We start from the raw sequence: 24,089 nt of genomic DNA, 5'->3' as shown, positions 1-24,089 counted from the left end.
AAGGAAAATATGCAGGAAGTGGTGTGAGGAAAAATATGTAATGGAAGTAAACTCCCGATGTCTTTCCCTACAAGACAGAAACTGGGCTTCTCCTAAACAGTAGTTTCAAAGCTTCAGAAATATCTTCATAAATAATCTTGTAGCTATTATGTACAATATATTCCCATAAGGATTGATCCATAATTCTGTGTGCATATATGTGCATAAGGAAACCTCCTAAAAAAATTTAACTTCTCAGAAGTTATATGTAGAGACCAATTACGCATTGTGCCTCTATTTTTGGTCATAGGAGGAGCCAGATGCAGCAACTTATCCTTTACCTTAGAAGGGATATCGCAATATGCCCCACACCACTGGACCCCTAGAAATCTCACTGAGGTGGAAGGCCTCTGTATTATTGTTGGATTTATCTCCATTCTTATGACACACAAATGCCTTACCAGTAAGTATAGAGTAGTTGCTATTTCTTGCTCACTAGGTCCAGTCAATATGATATTATCAATATAGTGGACCAGTGTGATGTCTTGTGGGAGGGAGAAACGATCAAGATCCCTGCAGACAAGATTATGACATAGGGCTGTAGAGTTGATATACCCTTGAGGTAGGAAAGTGACAGTATATTGCTGACCTTGCCAACTGAAAGCAAACTGTTTGTGGTGGTCCTTACTAGTAGCAATTGGGAAAAAAAAAACATTTGCCAGATCAATAGCTGCATACCTAGTATCAGCGAATGTATTGATTTGCTCAAGCAGTGATACCACGTCTGGAACAGCAGTTGCAATTGAAGTTACCACCTGGTTGAGCTTACGATAATCCACTGTCATCCTCCAAGACCCATCTGTTTTCTGCACAGGCCAAATAGGAAAGTTGAATGAGGATGTGGTGGGAATCACCACCCCTGCATCCTTCAAGTTCTTAAGAGTGGCAGTAATCTCTGTAATCCCTCCAGGAATCTGGTATTGCTCCTGATTTATTATTTTGCTAGGTAGGGGCAGTTCTTGTGGCTTCCACTTGGTCTTTCCCACATTAATAGCCCTCACTGCACAAGTTAGAGAGCCAATGTGGGGATTCTGCCAGTTTCTCAGTATGTCTATTCCAATTATACATTCTGAAACTGAGGAAATAACTATAGAATGGGTCTGGGGGCCCACTGGACTCACTGTGAGATGGACCTGAGTTAAAACTCCATAAATCACCTGGCCTTCATAAGCTCCCACTCCAATTGGTGGACCAGAGTGACATTTTGGGCCCACTGGAATTAATGTCACTTCTGAACCAATGTCTAATAATCCCTGAAATATCTGATTGTTTCCTTTTCCCCAGTGCACTTTTACCCTGGTAAGAGGCTGTTGGTCTCCTTGGGGAAGGCTTGGAGTAAGATTAAACAGTATAAATTTGTGGCAATGTAACAGGGTTCTCCCCCAAAGGGACCTGGTCTCTCCTTCATTCAAGGGGATCTGGGTCTGTGAACTGTCTCAAGTCTGGAAATTGATTAAGGAGCCATGGCCTGTGTTTTTGTAATTCGAGTTAGATTTCTGTTCATTTGACCTAGAACTCTTTTGTTTATACAGCTCAAACAAGAATTTAGTAAACTGCCCATCCATTATGCTTCTAGGTACCCCATGATTTACTAGCCAATGCCAACAAATCTCTGTGAGTCAGATTATTTTGACTCCTGCTTTGAGTTTGCTGTCTATAATAATAGCCACATCCACCCTGTGTTTGGTGATTGAGTACTGCCACCTGGCTTCTGCCAACTCGGGATCCAGTCATCCCCATTGTATTTAAGGATTCCAGCTCAGTGACAGCAGTTCCCATAATAATATCTGACTTACAGAGAAATGCAACCACAGAGCTCTTCAGGGATGATGGTGCTAGTTTCACAAATTTATTTCTCACTGTTCTGGTAAAAGGTGCATCCTCTGAACTTTCCTGGAGTGTAAGAGCAGACTTTGCATGATAAATCAATCTCTCTAGGCATCTGGATCCCCTCATCTACATTATACCAGGGCAGTTCTGGCATTTCAACCTCAGGTAATGTCAGCCACCTCTTGATTCATGTTTCAACCAACCATCCAAACAAATTGTTAATGCCTTTTCTAACCCCTCGAGCTATAATATTGAATGAAGAATCTCTACTTAATGGGCCCATATCAATAAATTCAGCCTGATCCAGCCTTATATTCCTCCCACCATTATCCCACACACTTAAAATCCATTGCCACACATATTCCCCTGATTTCTGTCTATTTGAATTGGAAAACTCACATAGTTCTTTTGGAGTATAGCATAATTCCTTATGTGTGAAACTTTCTATCTCACCTTTAGGGGCCTTTTGGGAATTTAGTCTAGTTATATGTCTGGACAAAATGAGGAGTGGTGGGGGTGGGTCATGAAAAGAATTAGAAATATCTTCCAAGTCATTTGCTTCAGGGCACTCATTTGCAGTTTCATCTGGTGAAACAAGATTAATCACTCTAGGACTAATCCTGTCAGGTGGAGGTTGGGTGGCCAATACCTCAAGGCAGGCTGGAGGTGGGGCAGCTATGTTCTTAGGGCAGACTATTACAGGGTTATCTAGAAAAGACTCAGCATAACCTAGGGTTTCAACCTCACCCCCGACATCATTATCAATCCATATGTCATCATCCCATTTTTCAGGGTCCCACTCCTTTCCAATCGGTGCCCTCACTTTAATGGCAGACACCATGAAAGATTGAGATTTCAGTTTATGTTGTAAAGTTACTACTCTAACAATAAACTTCTGAGTCTGATTTTCAGAATTCGCAAGTCTACGGCTACAGGAAATAAGATTTTCCTTCAGGACACTCATAGAACCTTCTACAACTATCAGACGGCACTTAAGCTTCTTGTTTGAAGCTTTAAGCCCATCCCTTTCACTTATTAATGTATCCAGCATATCTAACAACAATCGGCCAACATCTCTACGCCTCCTGTTTGCACACAACTCCATAAAGGTGTCAAAAACATTATCTCCCAGAGCCTGGCTTCATTCAAGCAAAGATTTAGAAGAATTGAATGGTGATGTTGATTATCTCTTTTGCCAATTTACTCCATAGATTGGCAGTGTCATTCTGATTATGAAAATCAGAATCCTTAGTGCCTTTGAGTCCAGTCAGAGTAGAAAACCATTCATAAAAACCCATTTTTAAGATTCTGTTTACAAATACAGTCAGCTGTGAATGCAGCTGATGTAATCATTATTAAAGTCCATGAAATGTCATTGCAACAGATAGGCCAGAACTTGCTGGACCAGATAAATGGGCACCACCACCTGGCCAAGTTGACAGATGCACCTGACCACGACAGGTACATAAATCCTTTCAACTGGCACATACCCAAACTGAAAGCTTTTCATCTTTTGTGGGCATTTGCAGTTCAAATCTTAGTTCCATATGCTTTAGCCTTAGCCTTAGCTTCCATATTTATTTTTGAGTCTGATCTATGTATGTGTGGTTTTAAGATCAGTCAGAAAATGGTTGACAGTGGCTCAGTGGCAGAATTGTAGCCTTCCATGCTGCAGACCTGAGTTCAATTCCTAGTACCTGCCCATGCAAAAAAAGAAAAAAAAAAAAGAAAAAAAAATCAGCCAGAAACTTGGACATTATAATAAAAATTGGAGCACTTTTTCTTTAGTTTTCTCCCCTTTGGAATTTTCTTATAACTCTCATGGGTTCTAGTTGCTCTAGACTATATCTACAGTCTTCAGGTCAGAAATACAGCATGCTTTCTTTTGGAGGTTTAGTTGAACCACTCCACTCTGTGACTGCACCCTGATTCAGATCAAAAACTCAAAAATGAGAAAATTGCCCATGCTGGTCCTTCCTCTAGGTTATGCTACTCGTCCAAAATCTGTTTGTATGTATGCTCTGCCCAGAGACCTTAGGTAGTTGTTCTTTTATTCTGAGTTAAAATTTTTCTCTGTGGGAGAGTTATCTTTTAAGAGCTTACTGCGCCAGTCCAGAAGTGAAATTTCTCCCTTCCTAATTAATTTGCAATATGTAAATAGATACTTCGAGATTATATGAATAATCTCTTTCTCTTCAATTCTCATCTTATAATTTTAGTCCCCATTGATGATTCTTGCATGAATCAATTTTTATTATGATGGTTAGAAAATAGTGCTTTTTCTCTCTATTATTTTTTTGTTGTTTGTTTCTCTGCATGCTTGCTTTTTTGTGTAGCTGTTATTTTTTTTTTAACTTTTTAAATTGTATAATATAACACATATACAAAGCAAAGAAAGAAAAAAGCAATGGTTTTCAAAGCACTCTTCAATAAATAATTACAGAACAGATCCCAGAGTTTGTCATGGGCTACCATACCATCATCTCAGATTTTTCATTCTAGATGCTCCAGAACATTGGAGGCTAGAAGGAATAAGCATTTTTTTTTATCATCACAGTAGACTTTTTTCTCTTTTTGTGAAAAATAACCTATACAAATAAGCAATAAAAAATTAGGGAAATTGTGGGTTTACAGAATAATCATGCATAAAACACAGGATACCCATATACCACCCCGTTGTTAACACCTTGCATTGGTGTGGAGCATTTGTTACAATTGATGGCAACATAAGTTTATAATTGTGTTATTAACCATGGTCCATGGTTTAAGTTAAGTTTCACTTGTTTGTGTAGTGCAGTCCCATGGACTTTTAAATAAAATCGTTCTATTACCATATATAGAACCTAAAAATTCCCATTTTACCCACTTACAGATATATATTTCAGTCAGTTAATTACATTTACAGTGTTGTGCTACCATTACCACCATCCAGTACCAAAACCTTTTCATCATTCCAAATAGGTACCCTACACATTTTAAGCCTAACTCCATACCTTATCCTCAGCCATCCCCTGCTAATATATAGTTTCAGATACTGATTCCATGATTCTAAGAGGAACCCTTACCTCATACCTCATACAAAAATAACTCAAAGTGGATCAAAGTCCTTAATATAAGAGTCAAAACTATAAAACTTCTAGAAAAAATGTAAATAAGCATCTTTAGAACCTTGTGTTAGGTAATGATTTCTTAGACTTTACACTCAAATATAAACAGAAGAGAAAAATAGATAAATGGGACCTCATCAAAATAAAAAACTTCTGTTCATCAAAGGACTGTATCATGAAAATAAAACAACCTATATAATGGGTGAAAATATTTAGGCACCACATATCCAATAAAGGTTTAACATCTGGAATATATTAAAAAATCCTTTAGCTTAAAAGCAAAAAATAAACAATACAGTTAAAAAATGGGTGAAAGCCAATGGCTCCAATTGAGGCTCTATAAAGATTTCTTTCACTTGCTCTCCTGGAACATATAATTCCCACAGGGCCCCTAGGTCAGAAAAATCCTGAAACTCAAGGGACCAGCCTCACCAAAATTTTCAATTAGTTTCATCTCCTTATTCTTTAGTGGGGATACCCCTTCTCAATATGAAAAAGTCAGAAGTTGCATTGTTCAAATATCCCTATAGATTGGAAGAAGGATTAAAGGAAAAGAAGATGGTATAACAGAGAAAAATGGGATTTATCAAATGAATATGGCTGCTGAATCACTATATTAATAATCCTTCTAGCCTCCAATGTTTTGGAGTAGCTAGAAGGAAAAATCTGAAATTGTAGAATGGTAGTCCATGACAAACTCTGGGATCTGTTCTGTAACTACTTGTTGAAGTGCGCTTTGAAAATTTTTGCTTTTTTCCTTTCCTTGCTTCTTATATATTATATTTTAAAATAAAAAAAGTTTTAAAAAATGGGTTGAAGACCTGAATAGACATTTCTACTAGGATATAAAATTGGCCAAAATGCTCATGAAAAGTACTCAACATCATTAGGCATTAGGGAAATGCAAATAAAATCTACAATGAGATACCATTTCACCACTAGCATGGCTACTATTTAAAAGATGGAAAATTATGTGTTAATAATAGAAGGATTATTATTATTTTGGGAACCCTGTGTTTTAGGATGGTTTTCTATAAACCCACAACCTATTTAATAAAAAAAAAAATCCATCATAAGCGAAAAAACTGGGTAAATTTGAATAAGATCTAACTATTGGTAGAGCATCAATTTTAAACTCCTGATCTGGATTATTTTATTGTGGTCATGCATTTTTACATCTGAGAAACTCTCTGTATGATTTTTGTAACACATTTATTAATTCTGAAGCTACTAGAAAATGAAAAATTAAAAGTTTCAAATTAAAATTTTAATTTTTGTTAAGCATAAATAGCACACTCAAAAACAAACTCTTACACATAATCAGGAGGGGAGATATGTACAATATTTTCTAATAAAGAAGAGCCTTACAAATAGTAGGAAAGTGACCAAATTGATAGATAAAACAAAGCTGCAGTTCATGGCAAACGAAATACACATAGCCAAAAACTGATGAGGATTCTCAGTCAACCTATAATTAATAAAAATGCAAATTAAAACAATATGATGCCATACCTTATCTATAAGATTAGCAGTGATTAAAAAGTTTCGTGAAAGCTAAATTTGGAGAGTGGTTGGAAACTGATCTTGCATACATGGAGAATAAATTAGCGCAACCTACTGTAAACACAAGAGAATACCTGTAATGCAAATGTGCAGGTCAACTGTGAAGAATTGAATCTGAATTCCCACAAGGGAGGTGCTCAGATGTGCAATGCTGTAAATATTCATCAAAGCACTATGTAATAGGAAAGCACTTGGAAACTATGCGCCTATGTAACAGCAAGTAGGACAGTGGGAGTAAGAAATCCAACAAAAAGGCAGATGACTCAATTTAAAAATGGGCAAAAGACTTGAATATTTCTATTATTCTTTCAAAATTTATTCATTGTCATCTAGTTTAAGAAAGGGCATTTCCTTCACCTTCACATATTTTCAATTTAACTGTGCTATATTGATTTTGGTTTTTAAAAGATTTTATTTAAGATGTACTTAATGTTGACATCTTCATTGAAGTCATTTAATTTTATAGTCTAACAAATAATTTTTAGAAAATAAAAGGATTAATCATATAATCTAGGTTTCCTAAATTATAAGAAAAAATCAATAATATTAATGTTTACTATTCTTTCTTATTTCTAAAATTATTTTGTCGAAGGAGTCCCCACAAAATAAAGAAATTCTCATGAATTTTCTACTGAGTCATTATATAACTTAGCAAATTGTATCTGTGATAGTAGTGTTTCTGAGTGAAAAATTTACTCAAAGAAGCAAATACCACCGAAGAGTTATTAATTTTAGTACTGGATAAGTTGTATGGTAAAAGAAAGGTGTGGCTTAACATATCTTTTTTCTTGAATTAAAAGGGTACTAAAATGACCATAGACCAGAAATAACTATGAACTATTGTTTTCAATGTAACATTTGCTAAATATTTACCACATTTTACTTGTATATTTACCTGATATGTAAACCACAAACTTGTCCTAGTTTCAAAGATATTATCATAAAAGGATACACAGTTAATTCTGTTGTCATGTACTTTTCATTATTGGGTGTGATTTATGGAAATGAGCTTCTTTTCTTGAATAGCTGCTAAACCATAGTGAAAACAATTTAGAAAATGTTTTGCATAAAATGATTATTATTGGGACAAATGCATCTAGGTCCTGCTGCATAATAATTTATTGACATGTTAATTTGTGACTTATTCTTATTTCTGCAATCCCATTATTAGGTATATACTTGCAAGAACTGAAAGGAAGGACATGAATGGACATTTGCATACTGGTGTTTATGGTGGCAGTATTCATGATTTGCAATGGATGGAGGTGGCCTAAGGGTACATCAACTGAAGAATGGAAGGACAAACTGTGGTATAGTTATACAATGGAATATTGAGCTGCCAAAAGAAGGAATGAAGTTGTGAGCCATGAAACTAGGTAAATACCTTTGAGACTGTATGTTGAATGAAGTAAGCCAGAAATGAAAAGACAAATATTGCAATGTCTCACTAAATGACCAGCTATAATGTGCCAACTGTGAGAATTGAATTCGAGAACACAGGTTATCAGAAGAAAGCTTATTGTAAAGGTTCCTAAATTGTAAGCTCTTACATTGGTCACACCTATTCCTGAATTGCAATGACTATTTCTAAATTTTGAGAAGCTGAGCTCTTTCAGTATAACCTGGTCATTCCCTGGAACTTTGGTATCTGTGTGACACCTGAGAGTTCTGCAGCTCTGAAAGTCATCATTATCTCATACAGCAACTATTTAAAAAGGTGAAAAAATGATCAGACTACAATTAGAGATAAGAATGAAGCTGATCTGGATAGGACTAAGGTAAATCAAACTAAAGAGTTAAGGATGATACGGTCTATATTTTAAAACTTCAACTTCTATGTGAGATCAAAGAAAGAGATATTTATTTGGTGCAAAAATTGTATTTTCTGTAGCATACTATCTAATCTAACCTGTGTGGTCAGTTTATTCAAAGAACATAATTACATGGAACTCTGAATAGGGAGTGAGATCCTGATGGTTTGTATAGGTTAGTGTGAGACCCTGATACATCCCAAAGTAATCTGGGCAGAAAATAAGAAAGTATTTGCAAAGTGCCCTTCAGGGACTGGGGAAAAAGTGGAAGTATTAAACTTCTGCACCTGGAAAATTCTTGACATGCTTGCAAGCACTGGGGAGAACAATTTAATTGGCCAAGTCCTCAATTTGGGGGCTTGCTCTTATGAAACTTATTCCTGCAAAGGAGAAGCTAAGCCTACTTATAATTATGCCTAAGAGCCATCCCTAGAGTGCTTGCTTCAGCAGCACATATACTAAAATTGGAAAGATACAGAAAAGATTAGCATGGCCCCTGTGCAAGGATGACAAGCAAATTCATGAAGCATCCCATATTTTTACAAGAAAGCCAGTAGAAGCCACCATGTTCACCGTGTGCCCTTCCAGCTGAGAGAGAAATGTTGAACGTCATGACCTTCTTGAACCAAATTTTTTGCCATGGGATTTGTGGCTATCAAAGCAGAAGTGTGTGAGATGTGAGACAGTGAGAAGTAATGACAAGCTGTTCAATATTATGAATAAATCTATCTTCTTGTGGGAGACAAGAAGTACCTTGTTCTAAACCAGCCATGTATGTAGAGAGGAGATACCCTGAGCACTATGTGATGTGATGACAAGGACAGAGTTGAAAACTACAAATGTATTCTCAGTCAAATAAGACCTATGTCCTCTACTAAGTAAAAAAAAAAAAAAAAAGAAAAAAAAGTGTCATCCCTAGAGAACGTCTCAGCTGTGGCCTCTCTCTCTAAGTCAACTCTGCAGGTGAGCTCACTGCCCTATCCCCTACATAGGCTATGACCCCCAGAGGTGTAAATCTCCTTGGCAGTGCGAGACATGACTCCCAGGGATGAGCCTGGCCCTGGCATCACTGGATTGAGAAAGCCTTCTTGAATAAAAGAGGGAAGAGAAACGAAAACAAAATTGGTTTAGTGGCTGAGAGATTTCAAATTGAGTTGAAAGGTGATTTTGGAAGTTGTTCTAATGCATTATATAGATATCACTTTTTCAGTTTTCAGTGTATTAGAGTAGTTAGAAGGAAATACCTGAAAGTGTCAAACTGTAATCTAGTATATTGTTTGTTAAAGATGATTGTATAACTATATAGTTTTCACACTCTAACTGCATGATTGTGAAAACCTTGTGACTGTCACTTCCATTATTCAATGTATGGACAGATGAGTAAAAAATAAAGACAATAAATATATAAATAGTAGGGGTGCATAAGGGGTATGAGGTGTTTTGAGTATTCTTTTTTATTGTTATTTTTATAGTTTTTAGGTTGATGAAAATGTTCAACAATTGATTATGATGATGAATGCACAGCTATATGATGATACTATGTGATATATGAATGCAAAACTATATGATAAACCATTGATTGTACACTTTGAATGGTTAAAAGCCAGCTCTGGCTTCTATGTGGTGAAAAAACAAGACAAGAGGGTGGGTGGAAGGAGGCAAAGTAGATGCAATCAGAGTGGTTTAAGGGCTACTGAATTGGTAAGGAGAGAGAGGAGAGTGGCTTAGAAAGGGGAGGGTTATGGTGGAAATGAACTAGAATGGATGGATTTGAAGTATATTTTGGAGCTTAACATGTTGGAACATGCTGTTGAAATGGTTGTAGAGAAGGACATTTTTGAATTGAACCATATACTAAAATGGAGAAGACAGTTAAACAGTTTCAGGTATCTTCCCCTACCTACTCCAATACACCAAAAACTGAAAAGGGATCTCTATATATTGCAGAAGAGTAACTTCCAGAATGACCTCTTAACTCTATTTGAAATCTCTCAGCCATTGAGACTTCATTTTGTTTTATTTCTCTTCCCCTTTTGGTCAAGAAGGCTTTCTCATTTTCACATTGCCAGGGCCAGGCTCATCCCTGGGAATCATGCCCCACGTTGCCAGAGTGATTTACATGTCTGGGAGTCATGTCCAATGTAGGTGGGAGGACAGTGAGTTGGCTTAGAGGGGCCACATCTGAGTAATAAAAGAGGTCTCTTGGGGTGCCTCTTAGGCATAATTTTGAGTAGGCTTAGCCAATCCTTTGTGGGAATAAGTTTCATAGGGTAAATGTTTTTGAGAATATCAGGTCATCCCCAGATGGGGAAGTTTAATATTTCCATGTTTTCCCCCATTCCCTTAAGGGTACTTTGAAATACTTTTAAATCTTCTTCCCAGATTACCCTGGGATGTATCAGGGCATCACACCAATTTATATGGGTACTTCCTTTTTATCACAGCAACTGCAAAAACAAACAAACAAGCAAAAATCTAACTTTAGGGGCGGGCCGCGGTGGCTCAGCGGGCAAAGTGCTTGCCTGCTATGCCGGAGGACCTCGGTTCGATTCCCGGCCCCAGCCCATGTAACAAAAAACGGAAAAACAAAATACAATAAAACAAGAAAATGTTTAAAAATGTTTCCCTTTCTTCCTTCCTTCCTTCCTTCTCTCTGTCTTTCCTTTAAAAAAAAAAAAAAAAAAAAAAAAAAAATCTAACTTTACAAAGAAAGGAATGTCATTGAATAGAATGTACCAGAATTCAATGTTGAAACTCTGAATGATCTTGAAGTGACTCTTCATGTGATATGTGACAGATGCCTCTCTGCTGGTCTCAAAATTTCAAATATCTTGCCTTATCTCCCGAGTTCTCTGTGGCATCCCAGGGACACCTCCCAGTATAGTTTAGGGACTTCAGTGCCAGCAGATTGGCAGAAAACATGAAAAGACATGTTCTATGTAAGGAGCTCAACTATAGTGCAACAGATAGATATGTGGTCCCGTAAGTATTTTGTAAGGCATAGTGAACACGGCAGAGTAGTGCAATTAAGATACAGTGGACATGTATTTGTTTATTTATTTTGTCTTTACTATTTCTATACTCTTCCTATATTTGGGAAACTTTTATTATACAGCCCTTGTTGAGAGGAAGATTTTTTTTTCACCATAAAATCTGAATAGGCTTGATCCTATTCTAAATGTAGTTCTTCAGTCTTCATAGAGATGTGGATAATCAGACATCTTCCCCCAAATTTCCTTTTTCTCTTTAAATCTTAAAAAAAAAAGGAATATGGGCCAAAGAAATCCAGTAATGGAAGAGAGGCCATTATTGAGAGCATATTTCACGGACTTCACCAAATGGATAAGGATCTAAGAAAGCGTTAGGATGGGCCTTCTAAAAGCTGTTGATAGTAAATAATAACTGCTGGAGAATCAACCTTCAAAGCCTGGAAAAATATATAAGAGGAAGGTTTATATAATGTAGACAGAATTAAGAGAGGGAAATACTTGGAAATTTAGCACAGAATACATCAGGCAGTATTAGGTGAATTTCAAGATGATACATTTGTGGTAAGTAGGGAAACTTGTAAAGTACGTCATCAGGGAGTTGCTCTGAATATTGACAGACTCCCAGGGAAGTGAGGATGAGACACACTAAAGGAGAGCTGGCCACTGTAACAAATTGAAATCAGGTTTAAGATAAATGCTAAGCTGATGAAAGTATGAAATTTAGGTAGAATTATCCAAGTAGGGAAGATAAGGATGCATAAGATTTTTTGTACAATGGATGCTTAGGGCAGACCCAGAAATCATTAAATTTATATCTTTCACTATCAGAAACTCCATCATGCCAAACCTAGACAAATATGTTAAAAAGCCAAATGTCAGGCCGAGAAAGCAAAGGCAAAAGAAATGGCATAGAAGGCATTCTGATTTATCAAGCAGTGTTGAGCTGCATTGACTTAAGAAACAATTGAAATGTTTGAATGTCAGAGATGCCTGTCTGAAAAGAGGACAGGAAGCAAATCCCATGGTTAAAGAAAAAGTTGTGGGAGAAGAGATTGTTTTGCTGTTTTTGAAATAACACAAGGATCTCAAGGTGAAGGAAAGGTCTGGGGGTGCACCCAGAAGAAAATATTAGTTCTCTAGATTCAATAAAATAGGATAGAATAGGATATGCATTTTTGACTTAAGTGCTCTGTGACATAAACTGAATCCATACTTTGGAAATTCACTGGTTGCTTGGCTTCCATAGGATGAAGCAATTTCAGGTGTGAGTCATTCCATTTCTTGATAAGTGAAATCATGATGTCATATACAAATGCCATTTTATGTACACACATGCTCATGGAACTTCAGTGCTCTTAGGAAAGATATGTGGTGAGAGTATTTGGCTCAAGAGCCTCTCAAATATTAGGCAACATCATAATTTATTTTGCCTACCAGAAATAAGTCATGATAAATTATTATAGCCATGTTCTCAAAGGCACATAAATATCCTTAATATGAAATTTCAAAATCAGTGCTCAAGTCTCAAGGTTAAAAACAATTGCCTAAATTATCTTAATTATGTTTTAATTTCTAACCATCCAACCATTTTGTTGACCTATATGCTCTGCCCCATGTATGTTTCTTAGTCAAGTTCTTGTACAGCAGCTCTTTCTATCATGGAAAGAAGGTAGGTTTATCAGGAGAGGAAAACTTTATCTGTTGCAATATCAGGGGATGTTGCATGTTGTTGAAATTATTGTTTGTGAGTTGCATTATGATTCAATTATTGGACTCTCATACCAAAGCCAGATCAAGATAGTATAAGAAAAGAAAATTAAGACCAATTTCTCTTACCAGTATAAATGCAAAAATCCTCAACAAAATACCTGTAAATCAAATCCAACAGCGCCTTAAAAGAATTACACATCATGGTCAAATGGGTTTTATCCCAGGTATGTATGGGTGGTTCGACACAAGGTAATCAATTAGTGTAATACAGCACATTAACAATATGAAGGAGAAAAACCACATGATCATCTAGATTGATGCACAAAGGAGTTGACAATATCCAGCACTATTTTTTGATAAAAATACTTTGTTTTTTGTTTTTGTTTTTTTGATAAGTAACAATGTTGTGCATCAAAGGGCTTTGTCAAGAAAGTGAAAAGGCAATCTGCTCAATGGAAAAAAATATATATTTCCAAATATTTTCTGATAGGGGTTTGAATAGCCAGAATATTCAAACAAATCCTATCAACTCAACAATAAGAAGGCAAACAACCCAATTAAAAGTGGGCAAAAGAGGTGAGTAGACTTTTCTACAAAGAAGAAATATGAATGGTTAAAAATTACAGAAGATAATGCCCATTATCACTAGCTTTCATGGAAATGCAAATCAAAACCACCATGAGAAATCATTTCACACCTTCTAGATTACCCACTATTAAAAAACCAGAAAACTATGAGCGTTGGAGAACATGTGGAGAAACAGGAACACACATTTGTTGCCGGTGGCAATTAAAATGGTGTAGCTGCTGTGGAAAACAACGTGGCAGTTCCTCAGGAAGCTAAGAATCGAATTACCATTTGATCCTTCAGTCCTGCTCCTAGGTATAGATTTAGAAGAACTGAAAGTATGGACCTGAGCACATATTTTCACACCAATGTACATTGTAGCATTATTCACCATTATCAGCAGATGGAAGTAACCCACGTATCCATCAACAGATGAATGGATAAACAAAATGTGGTGTATACATAAAATGGAACATTATTCAACTATAAATATGATGAAGTTCTCATGCCTGTGACAACATGAATGAACCATAAGGGCATTATGTTGAGTGATGTAAGTCAGACACAAAATGACAAATTTTGTATCACTGTATTAGATCATTGTTATGATCTAATTATAATAAGCAAACTCATAAAGGTAGACTCTAGCATATAGGTTACAAAGAGATGGATTTTGATTAAGAATGGGGATTTGATGCTTAGCATGTACAGAATTTCTATTTAGGATGATGGTAATGCTGCTAAATATCTGAATGGATGGTGATCATGACAGCACATTATTGTGAGTGTAATGAACAACAGCCTTGAAGGCTATAGGTGAATGTGGTTAACAGAAGAGACTTGATGATATATATATTACTAGAATAAAAATTAAAAGATAAAACATAGAACTGCACAGCACAATGAGCTCTATTGTGTACGATGGACTATAGTTGATGGTACAACTAAGAATATTCTTTCTTGAATTATAACAAATGTATGATACTAAACAAGGGGGTAATAATAGAGTGGAATATGATACTAAACAAGGGGGTAATAATAGAGTGGAATATGGAAAAACAGAAACACCCAAAGTGTTCTGTACCCAAAGTACAGAATGGATGATAGAATTATTTTAATATTCTTTCATGAATTGCAACAAATGTAATTACTGTTAAAAAATAGTGTGGGGCAGTGCTACTGTGGCTCAATGGCAGAATTCTTGCCTGCCATGCTGGAGACTGGGTTTGATTCCCAGCATCTGCCCATGCAAAAAAAAAAAAGTGCAATTTATTAATAAAGTGCTATCATTAATAGTGACAAATGTTCCATACTAACACGAGGTGTTGGTGGTAGAGTATGCATGGGAATCCTGTATTTTAGGCATGATTGTTTTGTAAACTCACAAATTCTCTCATTAAAAGAAATGCTTCCAACTTTAGGGAGTGATTATAAGGATTAAATGAGATAATAGCTTTAGATTATTCCTATAAATAAATATAGTCAAGAACTAGTATTGGGGATATAGAGATATATTAGCCAGTATCTTTATTCTGAGAAAATTTACAGTCTACAACCTTGACTAGCACATAACATGCACTCAAAATTATTGATTCACTTCCTCCTTTCCCTCCCTTGTCTCTCAATTATTTACTGCCAAGATTTGGGATGGAATGGGGAACCCATTTTATATTTGTATTTTATTTCTCACATAATACTTAATACAGAATGAACTTTACTTCAAAGACTAAATATCATATCATTCTTTAGTAGCAAAAAGAATGACATGGTTAGGAAATAGCAAGGCCAGGCAGGAGCAGCCTTAGATGGAGTGGGAGTTCTCTCTTCTCAGAAGTATATTGTGGGAGTAACTGACCCCGTGTTCTCACAGCTCGAACTCAGCATTTAAGATTTCTTTATCTTATGAAGAAAAAGAAAACATTTCTGTTTCATTAGTAGAAGAAAAGAGTGAACACAGTGACAAATTTTCTAAATGCAGAAATTTTATATGTGTTACTTAAAGTTAAAAGGTTGCTTAAGAAGTTTATGCTGTTATACTTAAAACAAGCCACCTGGAAAACTGTCCACACATTTAAAACATTTATAATGGCCAATCAAGTTTGACACTTCTGTTCTATCTTACTGGTTTATTTTACTTCACCTCATTTAGCACCATGTTTCCATGTCAATCATGCACATATGCCTAAAGATGTGGCCATGCAAGGCCAACTCCTTGCTGAAAATGAGCAACCCAACTATTTATTCACAAAGATGTGCTTAACTATTTATAGTTTTCAAAATATCAAGATATGGAATTAAGAAAATTCTGGACTTTTCTTTTAAAGAATCAAATACTGTCTGCTATTCTGGAGTTTGGTTAAGAGTCTAATAGAGTGAGTTATATCAACAAAGAATGATTGACAAGTAACAAAGTAGGAAGAAATGGTTCCATAGCAAATGATAATTTTAGAAGTATATTCATATAAGCCAAAAATATTTCTTAAGATATATTATTTATATACTCAACAAACATAGATGCTTTTTGTTTTCCCAGTGCTGTTTGGTGCTAAGAATAAAGGGTCATTAAATTCTCTTGAAGTCACTCACACTCAAATTAAGGGAGAAAAGTCCAGGAACACAATATTATAAGGTAATATGAGAAGTAACTCAATAAATATGCTATGGGAATACAGAGGAACAAAGTAGTTGTGGCATGGGATGTCTAGAAACGCCTTAGAAGAGGTTGTATTTGACCTAGATTTGAAAGAAGAAGAAGGATGTCATATGTTGGAAGAGTAGGGGGAGGAATTCCTGGTAGAGGAGTTCCTTCCATCAAGAGCATGGAGATAATAAAGGAGTATCCAGGTTGGTGGTGTGTCTGCTTGGAAATATTCCTTTCTGTAATTCCACAGTGTTGGAATGTTGTCTTTATAGGGGAGCCATGAGATTTTTTAAGCTGGGAGTTTAAGTCTCATATTTGTATTGGCATTGGTTGGTTTGCCCTCTTGTCCATTGTCTCTATGCCTGACTCAAGAATCAGGAAGGATTTCCAGATTTCAAGGTCAGAGAACCACTCATGTTCTCCATTCTCAGTGTGCAGGACCTGGAGGCTAACTCTGGAGTAATACAGAGCTACGGATGCTCAGTTGGAAGACAGATTCTGTAGGTTTAGTTGAAAGAATATAAGGGCTGTCCTGGAGACTCAGCAAGGGACCTGCAAATTGCTGCAGTTTAACAAGACAGAAAGAAATGTTCTTGTAGCATAAACCTCTATTTATAATGATTACTATTCTTTTCCCATGCAAATATCATGAACTGAGTAGTGCATCGAGTGGCATCAATGCAAGCTTGTTCTTTAAGAATAAGTAAATGTCAAAACTTTGTTTATTCAGAGAATTGAAGTCATTATTTGTCATCCAACATAGACTTACCACATTAAAGTGGAGGAAACCTTATAGTCTGAAATGCATGTGAAAACTGGAGGTTGTGGTAGACTCCTCAATAGCTGCTCTTACGTCCTCAAGTGAGAAGCAGTAATGTAATGTGGGCAGTTGACTTCAGCTCAAGAGTTGGGTGCATTTTGTCTAAGGGATGTGTTATTATCTTGCCAGTGAATGGTTCAGGAATTCTAGACAATGATATGCAAGGAAAGATTTCCTGGAGATATTTCAGAAAGTTCTCTCTCTATCTCTTGTTGCTTGTGAACAGGGAGCACATGACTCTGCTTGATAATGGAAGCCATTTAAGATTGCAAGGTCAAGTTAGATTTGTGCTCTGGATTGAGCCTAAAGTTACAAAGAACCAAGCATGATGTCATGGTTGAGTCTGAATCTACCACCTTGATCCCCATCCCATCTCTAACCTTCCTATTATAATAATTAAAACTTTTCTTCAAACCAAAATGATGTAAATATATTTTGCTCTCCATTTCTTCTTCTTTGTTCTATTTAACACTTTTTTTAGAACCATGACACTCAGCTCTGCTGCTCTCTTCCCACAATCATCACCTGCCTCCTGGGTGGTTGTTCTATACTCATTTAGGATATTGGCACCTGACTCATACGTGTTTTCTCTAATCAAATCCTGCTAACATCCTATGTAACTTCAATATCCTCAGGGATATTATATTCACTATCGTAATCTGAGGGACTGCAAACCTCCATCCAGCACTTAGTTCCAAGGTCATATCCTATCGAAATCTGCCATTCCATTTCTGACCACCAAGCCCTATCTCACCTTTCCCACTTTCTTCCTTCCAATGAAATCTATTTTTCAACTTCATGACAACCTCCCAACTATGGCTTCCTCCTTAATCTCCCTTTTGGTTAGTTCCTTTCTATTTTCCCTTCCCTTCCTGCAGTAGCCCAGAATCCAGGTTTCAGAATCCCAATTATTCTCAACAGTCCTTAGCTTTGCAGGGATCTGATCGTTATTTTTACAGTTACTGCATCTGAGCTGGGGTGACTAGAGAAAAACACATAATTTGACTGAATCCATTTAAATTTGTTATTTTCAGTTCATCTGGACCTAAGCACCACTCAGTTTTATTTTTATTCATACTTTTCCCTGAAAACATGAGGGAAATATCAATAAAATGGAATTTGACCATTCAAAACTTTCACATCCTCAAACCTATATTCATTCTCTGACTCCTTCATTCTTAGATGTCCTGGCTTCTTGTTTCACATAGAAAATAGAAGCCACCAGTATAAGTTAACTTACATATTTTTCTTTTTTTATTTTAATGCTCTTTTATTGATATATATTATATATTCACATTACATGTAATCATCCAAAGTGTACAATCAATAGTTCACAGTATCATCATATAGCTGTGCATTCATTATCACAATTGACTTTTTTTTCTTTTTTTGTGAAAAATAACGTATGACAAAAAGTAATAAATTTCAAAGCACACTGCAACAAGTAGTCATAGAACAGATTTCAGAATTTGGTATGAATCACAATTCCACAATTTTAGGCTTTTACTACTGGCTGCTCCAAGACACTGGAGACTAAAAGAAATATCAATATAATGATTCAGCAATCACACTCATTTGTTAAACTCTACCCTCTCTGTGTAACTTCACCATCTCCTTTAATTTTTCTCCCACTCTTTTAGGGGTATGTGGGCTATGGCCATTCTAACATTTTCATGTTGATAGGGACTGTTGATAATATGGAATGGGGAATGGAACTAATTGATGTTCTGGAGTGGCTGGCCTCTCTGCATTTCAGGACTTATCTGGTCTGGCAACCCATCTAGATGTTTTAGGTTTCTGGGAAGTAATCTTAGTACATGGAATGGAACTATTGTAGAATCTTATGCAAAGCCCTAGGTGTTCTCTAGGATTGGCAGGGATGATTTTGATTGGGACTTTGCAAACTATGATAGGTAGTAATGTCTAGCTGAAACTTGCATAAATGCAGCTTCCAAATTAGCCTCTCTACTGTATTTGAACTCTATCAGCCAGTGATACTTTATTTGTTACACTTCCTTTCCCCTTTTTGGCCAGGTTGGCATTGTCAATCCATGGTGCCAGGGCCAGGCTCATCTCTGGGAGTAATATCCCACATTTCCAGGGAGAATTTTACCCCGGGATGTCATGTCCATGTAGGGGGGAGGGTAACTCACATATTCTTTTTTCAAAAAATATTGCATTAAGATATCTTCATGCATTATACAGTTCATCCAAAGTATACAATCAATGGCTCACAATATCGTCACATAGTTGTGTATTCACCACCATGATTATTTTTAGAACATTTGCATCACTCCAGAAAAAGAAATAAAAACACAAAAGAAAAAACCCTTAATCCTGTACCTCTTACCTCTTCCTCTCATTAACCACTAGTATTGCAATCTACTCAATTCTTTTACCTCTTATCCCCCCACATTATTTATTTATTCTTTTGTCCTTACTTTTTTACTCATCTGTTCATACCCTGGATAAGGGAAGGGTCAGCCGCAGATTTTCACAATCACACAGTCACATTATAAAAGCCATATCATATTATAATTGTCTTCAAGAATCAAGGCCACTGGAATATAGTTCAACAGTTTCAGGCACTTCCCTCCAGCCACTCCAATACACCAGAAACTAAAAAAGGATAACTATATCATGCATAAGAATAACCTCCATGAATGAAGGTAAGTACCTGAATCTGTTGAACAGCTTGACCTGTTAAATTGATTGTCTCCAGTGTTTGTGAGAATATCAGGAATTCCCCAGGTGGGGAAGTTAACTATTTCCTCATTTTTCTGCAGTCCCTCCAGGGAGGCTTTACAAATACTTTCATATTTTCTGCCCAAATTACTCTGGGATGTATCAGGCCATCACAGTAGCCAACAAGATCTCACTCCCTATTCAAGATTCCATGTAATTATTGTGTTCGAATAAACTGACCACACTAATTAAATTAGATAGTGTGCTACCAAAAATATAAATTTTGCACCAAATAAACATCTCTTCCTTTGGTCTCACACAGAAGTTGAAGTTTAAAAATATAGACCATATCATCCCTTACCCTGTATTTTGAGTTGCCTAAATTCTAGCCAGATAAGCTTCATTCATATCTCTAGTCAAAGTCTTATCACTTTTTCACCTTTTTAAACAGTTGCTGTATGGAGTAATGCCTTCATAGCTTCAGGGCTCTAACTCTGAGTCCCAGATGCCTCACAAATACCTGACGTTCCAGGAAATAGCCAGTTTATACACAATAGCTCAGCGTCTTAGAATTTAGAAATAATAGTTACAACTCTGGAATAGATATGCTTGCTGTAAGAGTTTACAATCTAGGAACCTTTACAATAGCCTTAACCTGATAACCTATGCTCTTGAATTCAATTCTCAGAATTTGCACGTTATAGTTAATCTGGATGTGTGAGGCATGATAGTATTTGTCTTTTTGTTTCTGACATTTCATTCAGCACACTGTCCTCAAGTTTCTTTCACCTAGTAGCATGCCTCACTTCTTCCTTCTTGCAGCTGCTTGGCAGTCTGTTGCATGTATATATCACCATTACCCCTTTCATTCCTCAGTTGATATACCCGTAGGCCACCTCCATCCATTGCAAATCTCAAGTACTGCCACCATAACCACCAGTATGCAAGTGTCCATTCATGTCCCCAGTCCAAGTTCCTTAAAGTATACTGGTAACATTCAGGTAAGTACCTGAATCTGTTGAACAGCTTGGCCTGTTAAATTGATTGTCTCCAGTGTTTGTGAGAATATCAGGAATTCCCCAGGTGGGGAAGTTAACTATTTCCTCATTTTTCTGCAGTCCCTCCAGGGAGGCTTTACAAATACTTTCATATTTTCTGCCCAAATTACTCTGGGATATATCAGGCTATCACAGTAGCCAACAAGATCTCACTCTTGTTGCAACTCACATATTCTTAATTCCAACCTTGCTGCTTATTTTCCTATCTTTCCCAGTTTTGCATCTACGTCAGAGAAAGAAATATTTGCCCACTTAGTGAAGGAAGAATTTTCTATGAATATTCTTACCCATATTAACTTTTGCCATCTATAGAATTTTTTTTCCATCTGTAGAGTTTATTTTCCCCCATCTATAGAGTTTTAACTAATGAATAGTCTACTGAGATCCATGTGTGTCCCCCGTGTTCATAACCTGTCAGTCTCTGCTTTCTGGGTTGGTTTGTGAAGTCATGGAGACTGGCACATGATGACTTAGCCTTGACAGATTCAGTAGTGGCCATTTCCTGAGACACCTGACAAGAGCAGGGCATACATGAGGACTCCCATCCCCACCAGCAGATGACAAGGAAATTAGCTGAGCTGTTGAAAGCCCAGTATCCAGTTGGGTGGGGGAGAGCCCCTAGCAATTTGTCTGTCCACTGGCCTTTAGTTTTCTCTTAACTCTCTCTGACTGAGTTTCTGCCTCAGGCTTCTGTTTAGTTCCCTGATCCTTACTGGATTAGTATTCTATCTAAATCTTTGTTTGTCTGGTATTCTTAGGTTGCTCTTTTATTGGAAAATTGCCTTTGCAGTAACCTTACGCAAAGAGAAAACTTGTTAGAAGGATATTGAGAATGCCAAGAATCACTGAGGGACCACATGGTAAGTTTGACAAAAAGAGCAAGAACTAGGGCTTCTCCCGAGGGTCATGAGGAAGTGCTGACTGTTCTTGGACATGGCCACCAAGACTGCAGCCATGAATGGATCTCTTTGTGTTACTCATTCAAAATTTGAAGTCTTTAGTAAAAGCATCAGGTTAGCTGGACCTGAGTCACTTGCTTGTATTCTCACTGCTGGGGTAGGAGGGAAGATGGTGATGGCAGGGAGAGGAAAGAATGATTTCCTTCCTGTTTCATAGTGGGAGGTGAAATAGTTTATCCAATCAATGCTACTTTAGCAGCTGCCCTTTAGAATGTCCTGCATTCATGCACACCCATCTTCCCAAACTTGCAATTAAAAAAAAAGATATCTCCACTTAATATAATACCTGAAAATGAACACTCCCCTTGGTGTGGGAACTCCTGACTTGTATCACTACTACAAATCCAATAGTTCCAATGTTCTCTTCATTTATTTGCAAAGGAAAATGCTGTAATTCTATTTATTCCACAGGTAACTACGGTTTAAAATGGTGGAGCCTCCTTGACCTCTGAAAATGAGTTCAAGGAAATTTAGAACCTCTAGAGTAAATAAACAGAAGCATATTTACTTCAAAATATGATAAGAGTACCTGACCTAATCTCCAACTACTTTTCCTCTTTTTACATCCCCAATAAGGACACAGTTAGGATGTAAAGGTTAAGATAAGACTATTTCCTCATTAAATCTCAGGATAAACCAAAGATAAATAAGTTTCTGTGAATATAAATAATGAAGCACCAGGCTACCAACAAACATGATTTCCTCTACTAATTAACTTCTTTTGTGTGTTGACAGTTCCTAATCTATTAAACATGAATCCTAAATAGCATAATCATGGTTTGATGAACACAATATTCCAGAGAAATATTCTGAATGGTAAATGTAAATACCTGCCCTTTTCCTACTCTGCTTCTAGCAAAGGGGTTATGAGCACCTGGAAACATTGTTACCCCTGGTTATTTTCTTCATGTTCTATCATCACTGTTAAATCACAGGATATTGGCATGGTAGTATGTTTACTTTCTCTTATAGTCTCACAACCTCAAGTTAAATGCCTTCAATTAAGAGTCATGTTTGCCTTGGCTGTCAGGATTTGAGATGATGACACCAATAAAGATGAACGCATCTCCACTTGCTGGACATTTCCTTGTCATTTTTTTTTTTTTAATTTTTTTATTAATCAAAAAAAAGAAAAGAAATTAACACAACATTTAGAAATCATTCCATTCTACAAATGCACTCAGTAATTCTTAGTATCATCACATAGATGTATGATCATCATTTCTTAGTACATTTGCATCAATTTAGGAAAAGAACTAGCAAAACAGCAGAAAAAGATATAGAATGTTAATATAGAGAAGAGAATTAAAATAATAATACTAATAATATATATATATATATAAAGGAAAAAGAAAAAAAACAAAAACAAAAGATACAAACACACAAACAAACAAACAAAAAACCATGGAGCTTAACATGTTGGAACATGCTGTTGAAATGGTTGTAGAGAAGGACATTTTTGAATTGAACCATATACTAAAATGGAGAAGACAGTTAAACAGTTTCAGGTATCTTCCCCTACCTACTCCAATACACCAAAAACTGAAAAGGGATCTCTATATATTGCAGAAGAGTAACTTCCAGAATGACCTCTTAACTCTATTTGAAATCTCTCAGCCATTGAGACTTCATTTTGTTTTATTTCTCTTCCCCTTTTGGTCAAGAAGGCTTTCTCATTTTCACATTGCCAGGGCCAGGCTCATCCCTGGGAATCATGCCCCACGTTGCCAGAGTGATTTACATGTCTGGGAGTCATGTCCAATGTAGGTGGGAGGACAGTGAGTTGGCTTAGAGGGGCCACATCTGAGTAATAAAAGAGGTCTCTTGGGGTGCCTCTTAGGCATAATTTTGAGTAGGCTTAGCCAATCCTTTGTGGGAATAAGTTTCATAGGGTAAATGTTTTTGACAATATCAGGTCATCCCCAGATGGGGAAGTTTAATATTTCCATGTTTTCCCCCATTCCCTTAAGGGTACTTTGAAATACTTTTAAATCTTCTTCCCAGATTACCCTGGGATGTATCAGGGCATCACACCAATTTATATGGGTACTTCCTTTTTATCACAGCAACTGCAAAAACAAACAAACAAGCAAAAATCTAACTTTAGGGGCGGGCCGCGGTGGCTCAGCGGGCAAAGTGCTTGCCTGCTATGCCGGAGGACCTCGGTTCGATTCCCGGCCCCAGCCCATGTAACAAAAAACGGAAAAACAAAATACAATAAAACAAGAAAATGTTTAAAAATGTTTCCCTTTCTTCCTTCCTTCCTTCCTTCTCTCTGTCTTTCCTTTAAAAAAAAAAAAAAAAAAAAA

At 36.6% G+C, this 24,089-nt stretch overlaps 1 non-coding gene across 1 annotated transcript; it reads left to right on the top strand.

The window, feature by feature from the left end:
• The first annotated feature begins 8,784 nt into the window (after positions 1-8,784).
• Positions 8,785-8,891, top strand: LOC143649047 (U6 spliceosomal RNA). Its single transcript, XR_013158925.1, has one exon. It is a non-coding gene; the product is annotated as a U6 spliceosomal RNA (small nuclear RNA).
• The last annotated feature ends 15,198 nt before the right edge of the window (positions 8,892-24,089 follow it).

Source organism: Tamandua tetradactyla, chromosome 10, assembly GCF_023851605.1.
Source record: "Tamandua tetradactyla isolate mTamTet1 chromosome 10, mTamTet1.pri, whole genome shotgun sequence".
In the NCBI taxonomy this organism is placed as follows: domain Eukaryota; kingdom Metazoa; phylum Chordata; class Mammalia; order Pilosa; family Myrmecophagidae; genus Tamandua; species Tamandua tetradactyla.
Note: the sequence above shows the minus strand (reverse complement) of the source record. Positions and strands in the feature narration are given on the sequence as shown.